At 49.7% G+C, this 12,989-nt stretch overlaps 1 protein-coding gene across 3 annotated transcripts in view; it reads left to right on the top strand.

The window, feature by feature from the left end:
- The window catches only part of DAAM1 (dishevelled associated activator of morphogenesis 1), a 98,928-nt gene that overhangs the window by 10,884 nt on the left and 75,055 nt on the right, over window positions 1-12,989 (top strand). For 2 of the 3 annotated variants that reach the window (XM_037394706.1, XM_037394704.1), the window contains exon 2: window positions 8,520-8,617. The gene's annotated coding sequence lies outside the window, so the exon portion shown is untranslated. Of the gene's footprint in view, window positions 1-50; window positions 154-8,519; window positions 8,618-12,989 lie in introns of those variants that run through there. The other variant, XM_037394705.1, reaches the window with a different exon arrangement.

The following is a 12,989-nucleotide window of genomic DNA, read 5'->3' as shown; positions in this document are numbered from 1 at the left end:
TGAATGCCTGGCTTCTGTGTCACAGGCAGACTGCAGGAAGAGTGATTTCAAGGGAAGGAGGGGAAGAAAATACAGGCCAACTGTGTTCCCTTTCTTGGAAAGGATCCCATTTTCCTCGTGCCACCCACTGCTGCCACCCTAGCTCCGAGCCAGGTATGTGGGCTCTGCTGGCAGTGGGTTACGGGGCGTTGGTGGTAGGATGGTGATGTTGTGTTCATGCAAGGGTGTAGCTGCTGCAGATAGGCCACAGCACACAGAAGACCATCCTCCCGTGCTGTTTGGTCCTCTCCCATGGGTGTACAAACAGCCTCTCCTTGCATGCCCCATGCTTTGCTCTCCATCACCCCACTCTTCAAAGTCTAAAAGTTCTTAGATTACTTGTGGAAATGCTGCTTTTTTTCTTGTCCCAGTGTAAAAGTGTCCAATAAGACATGCAGGTTTAAAGAGAATCTATGTGATGCTGAAGCTCATGTGCCACATCGAGGAGGGTGGTCATTGTGGACTTTGACATCTTGGCACAGCCAAACCCAGTCTCTCCCTGGGTGGGGGTAGAATTTGGGACAAATTGGAAGTCCTGGATCCGGATCCACAAAGACCTAGATGTGGGTGAGGCAGATGCCTCATGGGGTACCATGACACATGCAAAAGCCTCAGAAAAATCCAAAACTGGGATGACTGGAAGATGGTTTTGGGGCTTGGGTGGGGAACTATGGAGAGAGTAAGAGTGGAGTGGCACCTTGCTACCTTTGGGGCTGGGGCTTAGGCCCCATCTTTAGGATGCCCTAGACTGAGAAGCTGGGGTGTTTTAACACCAGTGAGGCAGAAGAATACCTGGTGGCAGGGTCTCCTCCAGACTTCATCCAGCTGTTGTGGGGCTGAGCTGGCATGGTGTAATGATCTGATGCGGTGTGGCAGCTGTGCTCCATGGAGAGACCATCTCCTGGGAGGAAAATGTAAAAATAACCACGTCTTTGGCCGCATCTTTGAGTTGCATGAGACTGCAGTGAAGGTGGTGGGGGATGAAGTGTTATCAGCAGAAATTATACAGGGAAAATGAGCGTTTTCCCAGGAGGCAGATCTGAAGCAAACGTCCTGAAGACCATGAGGGGAACGTCCTCACTCTCCTCCCATACTGTGCTGGGATGCAGGGGACACACTGGAGCTGGGCTCTGGGGCAGCTTGAGGGGGGTCTCCCCTTGTCCTCCATCCTCCTCTTTCTCCCTGTGGGCTGAAGGAGGTGCAGCACCCACGCAGGTTACCACACCTCATCCCACACCATGGCTAGACAGGTGATACAAACCCTTGTGAGACTGTGTCCTGCCCAAGGCTTTGGGAACCTGTTGGACCCACTCTGCCACCTCTTTGCTGTGTGTTTTCCTTTTCAGAGCTTTGATGGAGCAGGACCATTCCTCCTTGGCGGACCACTAAATCGTAGAGCCAGGAGGTATAAATCCATGGTAGGCGTGGTCGATGGCAGACGGGAGCTCCTGGCGTTAGCAGGCTCAGCTAATTTAATCTGCGGTGGACCTGACCTCCTTTGTCTTCCAGTTGAGTTAAATATACCCTTCAGCTTGTGGTTACGTAGGCTAACTCCCATTTTGATTATGCAAAATGCGCTAACATGGGATGTAGCTGGCTGCCTCCGAATGGAGCTGGGAGGAGAATGGGGTGGGACATCCCATGGCCAAGTTCCACATCGCTGTCTCCTACAAACCTACATCTGGACCACAGCCGAGGTGCAGGTTGCTTGGTAGGTAGCCGTGTGGGGATCTCTAGCTCTGGGTTCCTGGGCAACGCAGATTTTGGAAGCGCTGGCTCTTGCAACATAGCCATAAGCTTTCCATTCTCTGACAGGTTTTAAGATTTAGTGGCTGTGCTGCAGCTACCAGGGCATGGCTGGTGGCTTCAGGACAGGGAAGAGGGCCCTCCATCTCTGCAGAATTCCAAGAGGCAGCAGTTTAGTATTTCTGGATGCAAATGAATAAAAAGATGTTGGTCAGCTTGAGCAGCGATTGGAAGAAGTTTTAGTCTTGGAATGCAAAAGGGAAATTATTTGCCAGTGGGGAAATTTAATGTATTAATCCAGAGTTGCCACCTGGGATTTTATGTGCCTGATATTAAGATCAGCAAGTTGTGGCCATGTGCATGTTGGGGGCTGCCTGTTTGCACCCCAGTCTGTCTGTGTTGGTGCTGTGCTGGAGTTACTGGGTGGGTGTCTGGTTGCTTTATCTCCCAAAGTTTCTCTTGTGTGACAGCATCTCAAATTCTTCTGTGTTTGGCCCCACAAGAGTCCTGGGAAGACAAAAAAGTTACAACAGGTAAAAAATGCTGCCTCATCTTCTCCAGGTTCCAGCCTCAAAGCCAAGAGTCACTTTACTTTTTCAGCCTTCTCTACTGCAAGCTTCAAAATAGCCAAGGAAGCAGTTCATCGGGAGAGGTTTAACAAGATGCAGCTCCAGGGTCTCCAATATCGGCAACTTCTGAGTTAAAACACCTGGTGACAGTCATGCAAGCGACTTGTGCCAGTATTTGCTGTAGGCTGGCATACCACTATTTGCCATTTGCCGTTGCAAAATATCTGCAGTATGTGACCAGCTTATCCCTGAGCAGCTGGATTTAACCCTCTTATCCACCTGTGTGCTGGCTGTGTGCCGTGCTGGCCCACTGTGCTCTCCTGCCCCTCCACCCCAGCCTGCCAGGAGGAGCCTGGCTGGCTGCAGCCATGCTGGAGGTGGGGGCTGCTGGGGGAAATGGGTGTTTGCCCTCCCTGGGATGATCTATTCCTTCAGTGTTTGGGTTTTTTTGGTTTTGGTTTTGTTTTTTTTTTAAAGAAAAACAACTCCTGGAGAGGGATAATTAAGCTGATTGAAGTGTTTACATGAATTAGTTTCCCTTTAATGTAAAAAAAACCCCAAACATGTATACACACTCATCATGGTACCTAAAAGAATGATCCACTGACCTGCTTTATCCCTGATTTGGCTTACAGATAGAGAGGGGAGGCAAATTTTAAATAGAAGTATAGGGAATCAGCTTTACTGTTGAGTGATCAACTCATTGCCTTCTGTGGCGGTGCCCAAGTTTGCTAGCTCAGGAAAGCGGGGAATCGCTTTCCAAGTGCAGGGTGGTTTGTGCTTCCGTGGTGTCTCAGGAGCAGAGCAGCACCCCACCATGGCGCTAGTTTTCAGCCCTGAAAGGTGTGGGGTGGGCTGAGTTCTCATCTCCCTGCCCTTGAATGGGCTTCTCTGAAAGCAGGAGTGTTTCCACAAGTACAGTCGGAAGAAGGTCCCCAGGTAGGGGTGACAGCCACAGCGAGTGGTGGCACGTCCTCAGCTCTCTGCCCCTGCATCCATGCAGTGTTTGCTGGACTTGGCTCCAGTCCCATTCTCTGCCTTTCCTCTTTGCCATTTTAAGTTATTTTTTTATGGGAAGAAGTGGGTATTTGCTGGCTGCATATTGCTGCGTGACGCCTTCGTGGTTCACTGTGGCATGATGCTGACTTTGAGGGTGTGTTTACACCTGTTCTGTATTGCTTCAGGTGTGCAAGGGCAGCAGCTGAAGGGAAGCACGCGGTGCTCAGGGGTGCTTATGGGCTCACTCGCCGTGCCTGGGTACCTGCCGTGCCACAGCGAGAGCTCATTTTAGGACCATGATGGAGAGCAGTAGTCCCCAGGTGCTGCTATACCTGGCCTCAAAGGTATTCACGATGAGGGTGATTTCTGAGGTGGTACAACCAGAAAGTGCTTTGACCCAGAAGCCAGAGGTGTAAGGACTGGTACAAAGTGTATGTGCCAAATTGCTCTTCCTCTCACCTAGGCTGGGAAGGGCTGATAGGGCTTGCAACCTTCCCAGCTCTGAGCTCTGGGCTCCAGGGTGTTACTTACTGTGCCCCCAAGAGCTGTGAGTGGTGGCCGGTACCCTCTTTCGATCACCCATGCCCCTGTGCTGTGCACAGCTCGTTTGCTACAAGGGGATGTTTGCAAATGCTGCGGTGATTTGAGTCCATTTATATTTTTAATTCTTGCCATGTAAAGGAGCCGTTTTCTCCCCACCACCCCCAAATAGCAGGATGGAGGCAGATGGTCCAGCCAGGGCAGCAGTTCCTGGTCCATGTGTCAGAAAGATGCTGCAGAGCTGGGAGCCGTGCCCTGGGGCTGGGAGGAGGCACCAGGGATGCGAAACCGATTAGCAAAGCCAATGCACGTAGGAATCGCAACCCCTGGATGGGGAGTTAAGCGAATCGGTGTAATGAGATACATTTTTTTATCAAAATACTAATCGGTGCCGGGGGGCTGGGGGTGTGTGTTTTGGGGAACGGGTGAGGCAGCGTGGCAGAGCGTGGGTGACTGGGAGTGATGGGGACCACAAACACAGCTGTGTGTGCCTGCACGCCTTGATAGCTTGCGCTCATTGCTGCCGGGAGTCCCTGCCTCAGATTACTGCCAGCGATGCAGTACCCTTTATTAATCTGCAGAGATAATTGTAGTTTTAATGTTACCAGCGGGGGAGTTCACATGAGGTGGAGGCGTTCCTAGAAGACCTCTGTAGGTACCATCCGGGAAGCATCCAACAATGTGACTCAGCATCTGCAGTGATTTTTTTTTAAAGTAGGTCTTTTTAAAGCTGATTTTAAAAACGAGGAGGTGATCTGAAGATGGGGATGCCGGGAAGTGATCGCAGTGGGTGATTTGGAGCTAGGGAAAGCAGTTTGAGCTGTGATCAGCTGTGTCCACTCCTGCAAAAGGCAGGTTGGGAGCGGGGCTGCTGTGGACCCAACAGTGGAAGGGCAGTGCCCGGCCCTGCCCTCAGTGTTACTGGGGCTGGTTTGACTGTTGAGGGTGCAGGGAAGTGCCACACGCATAAAAGCCGGGGAAATGATTTGTCCTGGGGAGTGTGAGCACTCCTCTCACCTTTTCACCAAGATGCTACAAAATGCAATCTTATATGGCTTTGTCAGGGGGCAGGGGTGGGCATCCAGCGGCTCTTCAGTCCAGCAAGCAGCCCATGTCTGGAAGCCAAAGCCAGATGCACGCTATCCAGAATAAGGCACAGGTATATCTGGATATTTATTTATTTATGAGCTGCATTTAACCACCGGAACAAACACCTGCAGAAAATGGCCTTAGACTTGTCTCAGCGTCCTGGGTCCAGACCACAAGTAGCCCTGGGAGGGAGTTTGAGCTTGATGAAAGTATGTTAACCCATCCAGTATCAAGAGAAGTGGTTGAGATTAACAAGCTGCGGTGCTTGGGAGTCCCATACTCCAGGAGAAATCACTCTTTCAGAGTGGTCACTTCTAATGTGGCTTCATGGGGATGGAGGAGAACAATGCAGAAGGAGATCAACATGGATCTGTGCTACCTCTCACCAGGCAGGCAGTCCTACCTCCCTGCCCCATGGTGAGCAGACTCTGCAGCAGGGGCAGTGCAGGAGATGCTGTCAGTGGCATCACCCTCTGTGTCCCATCCCACTCAGCAGCTGCAGCCCTACACAAGCCAACAAGCAGGTATGGATGGAGCTTCTGCAGATGTGAAGCTGATGGCAAGCAGCGTTTTCACCTACTTGCTTGCAGAAATTATCTGTTGGCTTTGCTTGCTCTGTGACAGAGAGGTGGGGCCTGGGTGGGATGTGGCACAGATCTGTGCTGGCCTATGTATTGTCCTCCACCAGCTCCACAAAGCCCTGTTAGAAGTGTCTGCTCTGAAAGAGTGATTTCTTCTAGAGTGCCGGACTGCAGTGATAGCACTGCAGCATCTCACTGCCGAGGAGAGCCCTCGTTTTGTCTTGTCCTGTTGATCTGAGTGAAGTAATTTGTAAGGACGTTTTCCATGAATCAATAAATCCATGCTTGCTGCTGTGCCTAGGAGGTTTAATTTGTTCTAGATACTGCACTGAGTATCTCTGTCCTGAATTGCACTGCAATGTCCTGCTCTTTGGGAGAGGATGGGGATATGGCTGGATTCTCCAACAGCACACTGCAGGTGGCTGGTGGTGCCTGGTCCCTCTTAATTGTGCACGTCCCAGCGTGGGCTAAAGAGATCGGGGAAGGTGTAAGTGCAATAGTTTCTCTAGGTATGTGTGTGGATCTTGAGGACTTTGTCCTCTGTGCCAAGCAGTTCCTGATGTTACAGGTCCTGGGGAAACCGAAGCCAAAAATAAAGGAGGGGAGGGAGCGTTGGCCTTTGGAAGGAGACCATGGTGCAGAAATCTCAGTTAGAGGTAGGAACATGATGTTCCCTGCTGAGAGGAATTGAAAAAATCCTGGTGCACCATACCACCTCCTGTACCAAAGCCTACCATGGGATCTGTCTGAAAAAAGGGGGTTCAGAAACGCAGCTCTGCTACATGTAGAGAAGTCAAAGATAACCCCAAGACCCCCAGTCCTGAACTTGTTTCCCTTGCTTTGCTCAAGCATCATGATGTGGTGAGGCTTGTGGTCATGGGTGGGTTCATCCTGTTGCCAAGACCCGGGAGGGGACCTTGTTTTCTGCTGTGGACTGTGGGTTTGAAGGCATTCCTGGTTTGTTCTTGTGGCACAATATGTGTTTTGGGGACCCTTAAGCTGATGGGGCATGGACTGGGGTCAGCCATCCCCATGACCACCCAGAGCCCAGCTCTCCATCCTGCTCCATCTGCCCAGCTGAGCCCCTGAGGACCACTCCACTTCTCCTCCAGAGTGGCTCCAAGACCATTTTGCATCCCTTGGAGGTTAGAGCTTGTGCTGGGGAATCCAGAAACGTTCCCAGAGCCAAACCACGCCACGGCGAGTGGATGTGTGCGCCTGGTCTCTGCTTCTCATTTCCTTTGTCGCTGAAGAGAGCAGTTGAGCTGCACATGGGGGTTTCAGCAGGGTGTCCCCCCTTTTGTTCCTATATATTAGAAAAGTCTGTGCATGTGTTTATATTTTAAAAAAATATGTATATTTTTTAACATGGCTGTTTGTGAGCTATGCCACTCAGGACTGGTCTGGACGAAGTCTGAACTGCTTGCAGCTGCCTACCTGTTGCAGTGGCAGTCTTGTGATGGTCCTGCTGGTCCGGCCATGCTTGCTTTTGGAAATAACAAGTGTTGGCAGGTAGCGATCCCAAATCTACTCAAATCCAGCTAGAAAGGCTCACTCTGATGTGAACAGGCTTTGGAGTAAGTCTCACAGCACTGGTGGAGAGGCCCCGTTGCTATTATTTGTCTCACAGCCTGTCCCAAGTCTTTCCATGTGTGCCCGTCTTGCATTTTCTGTCCCCATTTTCCCACATGCTTGGTGGCATGTTAGGATAAAACCGATGCAGCTTCTGGTGGCAGAGCTGGATGTGGGCTTGCTGCTTGCCACACTGCTGCTCATCCTCTGTGATGGCGAACGCGAGGTCAAAACGTCATCATGGTAGTGGCAAACTGGACTAGCCATATAAAATTGTCATTTTAAGTGATTGCCACAATGGTTTCTCCTCCTTTTTCTCCCCCGGATCCCCATGTTCTTCCCTGGCACTGTGTCCTTCCCCACCCACAACCTGGGGGCTGCCTGGATCTGTTCAGGATTTATGTTAAAAGGGAAATGTTATGTACGTGATTAAAACATTGTATTGCTGGGTGGAAATGGGATTTGGTGCTTACTGCTGTGACTCTTTCTCATGCGTGAGGGTGAACCGATTGATTACTGAGGTTTGAGATTAAATGGTCCCCTGAGCTGGGCTGGCATTTAAGAGGGGGGGATGGGGACGGAAGGGCAGAGAGAGGAGAAGAGGAAAACCATCTTTTACTCCAAGGCAAGAGGAGTAAGGGAATGTCTACTGAGCACATCCCTTTGTCTTGCTCTGCACACCATCTGCTCTGACAGGCTCTCAGCGCTGGTGTCATGGACCACGATAAAGCAGGTGCCCTAGTCTGCATCCACGATGGTGGGTGAGCTGCTGGTGGACCTTGCAGGTTCCTCTCACTGCTAGGCCAAGCATCCCATCGCATCCTGTCTGGTCCCCGTGGCCCAGCTGCATCGCCATCTCCCCACATCCCAGTCCCAGCTTGCATCCTTCCAAGCCTGGCAGCCGGCTAGACCTTCTGTCCCCTCCTTTTTCCCTAGGAGCACACCTGATTTATTTATTTTCCTTAATTTCTTTTAATGCAAAAACCCCTTTCTCTTTGGTTTTGGTGGGAGGGGAGGAAAAACCCCTACGCGCTGCTCCTCCAGTGCGCGGTGGGAGCCTCGCCGTGCCGGTGCAGGTTGGTGACACCTGCCTTTGCCTGCTTTCCTTGAAGTCTAATTTCAGCTAAAGGCGACGGGATCCCTCCAGGGTATGGCAGACGTTTCCTATTCACCTAGACCTTAAGAAACAGGCAGGCAAGCAAAAACAACGTAGAAGCACTTAGGTTTATTTGGGTGAATTCTTTTTGCAAAGGGTGTGACTTATTTTTGTGAGCAGCCCCGCGCAAATTGGCTTTGTTCTGCTGCAGTCGGGTATTTCAGGTCTTCCAAGGTTTAATCAGAATAATTAGTTACTGTCTGTTTATACTGTCTGTTTTTGTTGCAGGGTTTCCAAAGGGCGTATTTATCTTCCAGAGTGCTGCCTAAGTGTCGCTTAATCATTAAGCATCTGATTTCCTCCAAGTTATCTGACATGCTGCTTATGTAAGTAAATAAAAAAAAAAAGAAGGGAGGGTGGGGATGGTGTTGGTGGATTCTGCTTGGGGGCATTTGTAAGGATTTTCCTGATTGTCACAGGTTTAATTGTGAGTTGCCTTTGGTTCCCAGACCATCCTGCAGTGATCAGAGGGCTGTGTGTTTGGATTGGTGCTTAACAACCCAGCCAGTTTAATGAGGTTGCTTTCGCCAAGCCTTCATGTACACCCCACTAAACTGGCAAGAGCTGTGTTACTCCCTGTCATTTTTTTTTTTTTGGGGGGGGGGGGAAGACTTTACAGAAATAAAGGGCTTTTGCTTTCACTTGTACAGTTATGCCTTTGACTCCTTAACCCAGTGGTATCCCTTAAAAAAATCACAGCTTTGCCTGGAAATAAGTTACCACTGTAAGTTTGCTAGGATTGGAAATTGGGTGTTTTTCAGCCTGTATTTGCATGTTTGGTTTGGGAAGGAGGACCAGTGATGAACGCATTTCCCATCTCTTTAACACGGGAGATGAGAACACTGCAGAAGAGGGTGGGATGGATGGAAAGCCTCACAGCAAGAAAAATATGGTGCTGAACTCACCCTGCTTCATGCTTGGCACCTAAATGAGTCACGCAGCATTTCCCCTTCAATATTTATCTGTCACCGGGAGTGAGGGTTGGGGTGCACACTGCTTCCATGATCGGTTTAGGTCCTTTTAAATCCAGAAGCAGCCATTGCCATCGGCTCCTGTGCTCTCCTATGTGATAGGGACCATAAATTTTCGAGGTCAGGAGCTTTGTATTAGCCCTTCTTGGGGATGATGGATGTGCAGCGAGGCTTTGCTGTCCTTCCACAGGAGAAGCTCATGAGAGGGAAGGGGCCAGGGCGAGGGCAAGGTGGGATCACTGGGATCTGTGGGGCTTTGGTGGCTTCAGTAGACCCAGCAAAGTGTGCTTGTGTGGAGGCTAAGGTTGAAGTCCATCTCCTTTCTACAATTGTTGGGGAAAGTAAAGATGAACCACAGCAATGGGACATGTGCTGGACTCTGTGCTGTGGCAGAGCTGAAGCTGGGCAGGTTTACCACGACCTGTCTGCCTTGCCCAGCTCCTGAGCAACATTTTGGGGAGATGCCGGCAAATCCTTTGTCCCCTCTGGGGCTGACATGGCAGCTGTCACAGCTGGCACCAGATTGCTGGTGGCCCTCACACTTTCTGCTCCCGTGTGCATGGGGGTGGGAAAAATCCAATTTGATGGAAATATTCTTAAGGAACTCTGTCAACCTGATTTTTTCCTTGACGTTTACCCAGCTGGAAAGCTGGTGGAGATTCAGACGACACCTCCCGAAGCGCTGGGGATGTGTGATGTGCAGCACAGCCATTGCTCGGCAGGAGCATGGCCCCTGCAGCCACAGTGAGGGATGCTGGAGGCATTGGTGGGTCTTTAATCTCCAGTGTGACTCTCCGTCCTACTGGTGTGTGTGCCTGTCTGCTTTGCTCAGCTTTTTGCAGATCTGCTTGGTTTGGGCAGCAGTAGTGGTGGGAAGGAGGAGCAGAGATGCTGGAGTTGAGGAGGGTGAAAGCACAGAGTGGAAAGAAATTGGGCAGAATTATGGAGGAAGATGCTGGGAGGCAAGGGAAACAACATGGCTTGTTTGCCCCGGTGCTTTAGAAGCTACTTAGTTGAGCATTCACTAGGGAGCTACATTTGGCTTTTACATAGCTTTGGAGCATGTGGATGCTCCGCTGCTCTCTTCTCCTTTCTGTGGTGGCAGTCATCTCCTGTTCCCATCTCTCTTTGAAGAATGTCCCCCTGTAAGCAGTCCATGTTGGGACATAGGATGTAGAGGAATGAAGGCAGAGGGTTGATCAGCACTGATAACATGCAGCTGTGGCCTTGCCTCAGTGGCAGTGGGTTGATTGCCATGGATGATGTGCAGCTGTAGCTCGTTCCAGCTAAGTGGTTAAATAGCCCTGAGGATGGGGGGGGAGCAGTGTGGTCTGACCTCTGGGGGAAGGAGATGCAGCACAGACAGTAGACTCTGACCAACAGTAAAGCCTTGTTGCAGCCTACTAGTTTGATTGTGCTGCAACAACTGGTACCCTGTGTGAGGCTGACTGAGTTGGAGTCTGACTACAACTGGTGCCCAACATAGCTGAGACAAGCGGGAGAGCCTGCAACCCATAACAGGCACTGTGAGAGGTGAGCCGTTGCAACTCATTGATATGGGTATATTGCAATGCTTGTTGTCCATCTTAAGTCAAATTGCAACTTTTGGTACCCAACGTAGATGGGGACTAATTGATATGGGTACAGAAGAAGAAAATTCCACTTTAACAATGCTTATGGATATGTTTGAAAAAAGAAGTGTAAAGTATAACAAGAAGGCAATAGGAACTTTGCTAGGATGGTGCAAAGTAAATGATGTGCTAGTTACACTGAAAAATGTCTCCTGTGTTCAGACATGGCAAAATGCTGGAAGATTTCTTTTTGAGTTGCCTCAAGGGGCAATAAAATTGCAACAGCATTGCTAACAGCATGGAGATTAGTCTTAACCCTACTAGAACAATTAAATGTGGACAGGGAGACAAATTCTGTATTTGCAATGTTTATGGATATATTTGAAAAAAGAGATGTAAAATATGGCAATAAGAATTCTGCTAGTGTGGTGTAAAAAGTATGATTTGCCAGTTACAGTGATAAAGGTTTTCAGCATTCAGACATGGCAAAGCATTGGAAAGGTACTTTTTGAGGCTGCCTGGAGGGGAGACAAAATTGCCACAGCTGCATGTTATCAATGCTAATCAACCCACTGCCTTCATTCCCCTACAATAGGAGGTACAGCTTGGTGGCCATATCCTTTCAAAAAGCCTTTCCAGTTCTCCCCAAGCTTCTCATCACACCAGATCACCCATCCCTTGACTTCCCCCGGTCTGGCCACTGCAAACCTTGGTGACTGGGACTGACCATGGGTCCCCTCCTCTGGAGGCCACTGCACACCAGAAGGCTTGGTGCTCACCATGCGACACTGACTGGTCTGGCATGAGCTGGCTGGTCTTCCATCACCTCTCTTTGACCATCCTACTTAAGGCAGAGCTGATGCCCCTTTGGCTTTCAGTTGCTTTTGCAGGTCTGGGTGTTTGTTCTTTCAACCACTGAAACAGTCCTCCAAGAGACTGGAGAATGTTTTGGGTTTTTTTTTCCTGGAACACCTTATTTCCCTGGTTGTCCCTTGGTGCAGAACTAGATGTTCTTTGTACTTGGGTGTCCTGCTACCTGGTAAAGGAAATTTGTAGCGCTTACTTTTGTTTTCTTCAGGAATTAAATAAAACTTTCTGCCACTGTTTCTTCTTGGGCCCCAGAATAATGCACCCCTGTGATGGAGGATGCCAGAGGCAGACACAAGTCCTGAGTATGGGGATGCTCTCCAAAAAGCTTAATCACAATTGAGGATGGGGAATATTCCCCCACACCATAGCCACTCTGGGGGAATGGGCTGTGTCTCCCCACACAAGCAGACCGTGGCCACCGGGTGCTAATGCTCTTGCCCTCCACCACGTGCCCACCAGTCACTTCCAGATCTGGCAGAGAAAGGTTTGGGAGGAGCACACCCAATTTTCTTCATAAAACTCCAAACAAGAGGCTTGGCCTGGTTTAGATTTTAAAAATAACTTGCACATTTGGAAGCTAAAGTTTCAGAAGGGCTCTGGATGGGATAATGGCTTTGATCATGGCAGTCCGAGATCAAGGGAGAGCTTTTTAGGTTTGCTGGATCAGCTGGAAAATATATTGTAGTGTCTAGACTTTTATCATCCTCGAACAAGCTTTTTTTTTTTTTTTTCCTTTACAAAAGGTCTAATCAAAAGCCCACATACAGCTGATAGGGCTTCTTCAGAAAGTTTTGATTGTGTCCAGAAGCAAGCTGAAAGAGGTGGAGATCAGCTTGGGACTTGGAAGGACCTCTGAGACTCTGCTTTACAGGCACTGCCATTTCTGATGAGGCCGTTGGCGTGGATGGAAGCTGTTGTGCCAGCAGCAGGGTGAGGAGGCTGGGGATGGGGCCCTGCCATGTGCCAGCCCCCTGGTCTCCAGAGCGGTCAGTTCTTGCAGCTAAGTACTGCTGGGACTTTGCTGCTTGCCCTTTGGCTGCTGCAGTTGAGGTCAGCTGCTCAGACCAGAATCTCCCACAACCACCTCAGTTCTGGCTGTGTAGTAACCATAAATGTCCACGTTTGTTGGTGTTAGGACAGAACCTCAGCATTTCTTGCTTGCATGTAGAAGATCTATGTTTTTCTCTCTTTACTTTCCATAAGTGAATTTTAAAAATATTTTTGTTTTATTATTATCCATAATCCCAAAGGATTAGGGCCAGAGGAGTGATTTCCAAAGGTGTTCA

Source organism: Falco rusticolus, chromosome 7, assembly GCF_015220075.1.
Source record: "Falco rusticolus isolate bFalRus1 chromosome 7, bFalRus1.pri, whole genome shotgun sequence".
NCBI classification, from domain to species: Eukaryota; Metazoa; Chordata; class Aves; order Falconiformes; family Falconidae; genus Falco; species Falco rusticolus.
This window is presented reverse-complemented; position numbering and strand designations above follow the sequence as displayed.